The sequence below is a fragment of the Artemia sp. Qi Xiang Cuo genome, chromosome 17, assembly GCF_049724085.1.
Source record: "Artemia sp. Qi Xiang Cuo chromosome 17, ASM4972408v1, whole genome shotgun sequence".
Classification (NCBI taxonomy): Eukaryota; Metazoa; Arthropoda; class Branchiopoda; order Anostraca; family Artemiidae; genus Artemia; species Artemia sp. Qi Xiang Cuo.
This window is the reverse complement of record NC_142810.1, coordinates 54,318,056-54,323,459: the sequence shown is the minus strand read 5'-3', so window position 1 is coordinate 54,323,459 and position 5,404 is coordinate 54,318,056.

The window sequence follows — 5,404 nt, the reverse complement described above, 5'->3', positions numbered from 1 at the left end:
ATGATATTTAACGATATTTGAAGTTAAAGACATTTGAAGATATTTGAAGCTGAAGTTAGAGACAATTTGAAGTTTAACTCTGAGAAACCCATCGATCAGAACTAGATAAACGATATTTAACGATATTTGAAGTTAAATGATATTTGAAGATGTTCGAAGTTCAAGTTAAAGACAATATGTTAAAAGAGTCACTATAGTATGACGACAACCCGTTTCAAATCCAAACTTCAATTACCCCGTGATTAACCGAGGAAACAACTTTATAAAAGGCACAAATGAACAATTTTAACGCGAGAATACATTCTCTATGTGCCTCAAGATATCCTAAACAATCATATGCTGAGAAGACATACGCCAACACCTATAGTGGGAAGCACCCAGTTGACTATTAGAGAAAACTTGTCGTGTAAAGACAACTAGGCTCGAACTGTTCCATGAAGAAACCATAACGTAAATGCTTCAAAATTTTTGCCAAGACAAAAAGAGTGAAGGACAATTATATACAACAGAAGGGTGTAGTACACTAAGGACTCGAAGGTGATGAATAGATGTGAATCTACATGTGTTACTTCCTAATAACTTTGATTATTCAAAAATCCCAATAGTGAAAGTACTTTAAAATTACCAGTGAACATGGTAAACACAATATTGTGCGTTTTAAATCGTTTTTGTATGTAATATTAGATATCCAGATAGTTCTGTGTAGCGTTGTCAGCTATTCATTTAATGTAGCGTAGATAGAAAGTAGTGTACCATATAGACAAAAAAAGTGAATTCAAAAAAAAACTAATGTAAAGGTAGAATAGCCCCCACCTTGTTGGAAATGTAAAAGTAATCAGTGTTAGATATAAAAAAAAAAATCCTTAGTATAGTAGCTAACCTAGAACCATAAATAATCTTAGCCCGGTAGATGAATTTTAGATAGAGATGTAGAAAAAACTAATAAAAATAATAGAGAAAATTTTTAGCACTCCTAATGAGCAGTTACTAATGACGGGACGTCATTAATTGATGGGAAGGGTGATGTGTACCATGAGTAAAATGCGATATATTTAAAATACAAGATTCTTTCCTTCTAAAGATGATTCGGGCATAAATTAAACGTCCCCTAATTGAGTTCAAATACCGCTTCCAAGAGTTTAAATTATTAATCAGCAAAAAGAGAAATTGCATTCTAGCTTCATTCAAACAACGACGCTAGTCGTCCGAATTTAGCTAAGATAATTAGTAGCAAAAAAATGCTACGTACGATATTTCTAAAGAAGTTTAAATAGCAAAAAACCGTGTGAACGCCTTAATCATTCGAAACATCTTAAAGAAATTATTGGACGAGGATTCGCGTCCTTGGGCCACGTGAGCCAATGGCAAGCCAGTCCTTACAGCGCCAGACGAAAGAACTGCGTTTGGTAGTGGGGTAGATGTGCTTTTTAAGATTATTCGTAAAACAGATTTGAGAAGATCCATTGAGATAGAAGTCTTAACTTTTTTCATCTCGGTCACCATTATTGTCATTTGAAGTGACCTATTGCTGTGCATCTAAATATGTAAGTCAATAAATCTATTGTCCTTTTTATCTGTGTTATTTCATTTTATATGTCTGCATCTAGCCTAATAATAGATAATTAGTCCGTAAGTCTCCAAGGTAAATGCTCCCAAAGCAGGGGCGGCAATTAGGGGGGCGGCAGGGGGGGGGGGCATGGCCCCCCCCTCCAAGACTTTGAAAATTACCATCTTATTTATATTTCACAGCTATTTTCTATTTTAGCTATTTGCTATATTAAAACAGCAACAGGTCCAATAAATAAGACAAACAAACTGGTGCCCTAATTATATAATCTTGTTTTGAAATGTCTAAGAGCGAGCGCGTCTACACTATTTTATTTCCGAGGAGGGTTCATTTAAAAATAAGCTTAATGTCGTCAGTACCCGTTTCGTTATGGTTGTTGTGAAGAATTTGTTGTAAACTATGAGTTTTGTATATTGCCTTTTTTAGTAGCTGGGAAAGGAAATGTGTTCTAGGGTTTCAAGGGGGTTTTGGTCAGCAGATTCTTGACATTGTTGAATAGTTTATGGGATGACTAGTCCCAGTGGAGTGTATGGGACTGTCGTGAACAGGAAATGTAAGTGATTGGTTTATGGGGTTTCTAAGCGGGAAAGTTTCACCGTGGAGTATGGGAGTTATTTTCTAAGTGAGTTTCTACGTGTTCCTTCAGTTCTTCTCTTGCCGTGTCTGAGTGAAGTCCTTGTCTACTACTCGTTTAACTATGAGTAAAAAGCGACAACAACCTTTGGATATTTTTTCGGTGAAAATGCGGAAGAAAAATGAAGAAACTTTAGTGCAAGAAACTGGCAATAGTGTCATCGCCCAAAGTCTCGGGTTAGTTGAGATAAATTCCCCCACCTGTGAAAGAATTTCGGAAACAAGCGGAACAATAAATGGCCCAGATCAACATGAAAGTTTGGTCTGCATCGCTGAACCCCTTGCAGGTTCCAATAGTAGTCAAGAACCTCTCAGATATCTCTAGGACACGTCACGACAAACTAGCTCAACCTATTCTTGAGAGATATCCAGCTTCCACTTCTAACGGAAGGAAATTCAGTGCACATTACTATAAGACTTATGAATGGATTGAATACTCAAAAAACTTGAATTCTGTGTTTTGTTTTGCTTGCCGCCATTTTTCTATGGGGACTCTAAGGGCTGGAGAAACTGCTGGAAAAAGGGCTTTCATTGAGTCAGGATTTTGCAAGTGGAAAGACAGTTCTTCTCTATTAAAGCAACATGATGGCTCTGAAAGACATAGGCATTGTATGTCAGCATGGACGGAATTTAAGATAATGAGTACTGATACGTCGAAATCTATAGCGAATGCCTTAATTCAATCCAGATCTCAAAAGGTTCAGGAAAATAGAGATCATGTGAAGTACATTTTTCGCACTATTTGCTTTCTTGGCCGCCAGGGTCATGCTTTCAGGGGTCATGACGAATAAGAAACATCTGCAAACCGGGGTAATTTGGTTGAGTTGATGGAGGAAATGTCTAGAGGCGACGAAAAGCTGAAGGCCAAGTTACAGCTTCGATATGGTCACTATTGCAGTAATCAGTACCAAAATGACGCAGTTACACTGATAGGAAATGCCAATTTTTCAAATTGCAGTAGTTCCAATTTTCTCGAACTTTCGAAAGTGGAAAGAGTTATGTGTCATTATCAAGAGATTCTCGGTGTCAATGACCATGCCATAGAATCCCAGCTTTCTCTTGCAAAGCTGCAGCTGTCAAAAGGTGATATTTCAAAAATGGATCTTCTTCGAGCTATCGAAATCTTATCCGACCTCCCAATTGCCTATTCTGCAGTGCTAAAACTGATGAAGCTAGTTGCTACTTTCCCTGTGACCACTGCCAGTAATGAACGATTCTTCTCGGCATTAGGGCGTGTGAAAGACTATCTGCGATCGACGATGGGAAACGACAGACTCAGCGATCTCATGATAATGGCCGTTGAAAAAGAAGAGGTAAAGAAACTGGACTCGGATAGATTAGTCGACGATTTCTAGCAGCGACCTCATCGCTACCCCCTGTTTTAGGTATGTTTGCTAAATGTTGTTCTTTTTTTGCATCTTAATAAAAAAAATCGAAAAAAAATCCTTGCCCCCCCTACATTTTCGTGAATTGGCGCCACTGCCCCAAAGGAATCTGACCTCCTGATAGCTCGAGAAAAAAGAGGCCACATTTATATGTCTACATATTCGATCTTCTCCCATTAATTGAGAGCGGCGCTAGCCTAGTTGACACAATCTCCAAAGCTATAAGCGGCGCTATCGGAGAAATTTCTATCACCACAAATATCAATCTTTTTATCGCTACAATAACAGTAAAAATAAAATATAATTGAACAGTCATGCGACACCTCATTTGAAAGCCCCTGACATAAAGGTTTTAAAAATTAAAGTTTTATCCAATAGTTTTCGAACCAAATTTGACTTTGCCATGTTTTTGTTTGGGAGGTACTTATATTCAGGGGTGGGGGGTTTATGGAGCTAGGGCATTCCTGGGCAATGAAAACTTCTCTATTTAAGATATCTCTTACTATAACGAATCTCTTTACGAATTTTCATTTTTCTTGTTTTGACATGGAGGGTTTGAGAGGAAAGTGTAGATGTGAGGCAAAAGAGGATTTGTGTGGCCCTTTTAGGTTTGTTTCAGAAAACAACACTAGATACATGTTCAAAAGAAGGGTAGCTTTCAAAAGATGTGCTGTTTGATAAGCTTTGACAAAAAGCAAAAAACCTCATTTGGTCTACCTGTAGACTACCTCCATAACAATAAAAAATAAAATATAATTGAATATAGTCATGCGACACCTCATTTGAAAGCTCCTGACATAAAGATTTTAAATATCTAAGTCTTATGCAATAGTTTTTGAACCAAATTTGAATTTGCCATGTTTTTCTTTGGGAGGTACTTATATTCAGGGGTAGGGTGGTTTATGGAACTAGGACATTTTTAGGCAAGGAAAACTTCTCCATTTAAGATGTATGTTACTATAACAAATCTTTTTACGAACTTTCATTTTTCTTGTTTTGAAATGGAGGGTTTGAGAGGAAAGGGGAGATGGGAGGCAAAAAAAAATTTGTGTGGCCCTTTTAGGTTTAATGTAGAAAACAACGCTAGGAACATGTTCAGAAGAAGGATAGCTTTCAAATGATGTGCTGTTTCATAAGCTTTGACAAAAAATGAAAGACCTCATTTGGCCTACCTCTATACTACCTCCATAAAAGTAGAGATAAAATATAATTGAATATAGTCATGCGACACATCATTTGAAAGCTCCTGACATAAAGAATTTAAATATCCAAGTCTTATCCAATAGTTTTTGAACCAAATTTGAATTTGCCATGTTTTTCTTTGGGAGGTACTTATATTCAGGGATATGGGGGTTTATGGAGCTAGGGCATTCCTGGGCAATGAAAACTTCTCTATTAAAGATAGATCTTACTATAACAAATATCTTTACGAATTTTCATTTTACTTGTTTTGACAAGGAGGGTTTGGGAGGAAAGGGGAGATGGGAGGCAAAAGAGGATTTATGGGGCCGTTTTAGGTTTGATGTAGAAAATAACCATTTAAAGATGTTTAGAAGAAAGATAGCTTTTAAATGATGTGCTGATTTATAGCTTTTGAATAAAAAATGATAAAGCCTCGTTTTCAGGCTCAGCGGGTTCGAACACGGGTTGTTCTCCTGTAGTGTTTCAAGCGTTTTTACAAAGCGGGTTCTAGAGGAAAACACGGGGTTGAAACTTCGCAGCCGAAAACCCTTAATGCTGAGGAATAGAGCGGAGAGCCAGAGATTTTGAAAATGAAACTGCATGGCTCCAAGGAAAATTTTAAAATTTTAATTTGATT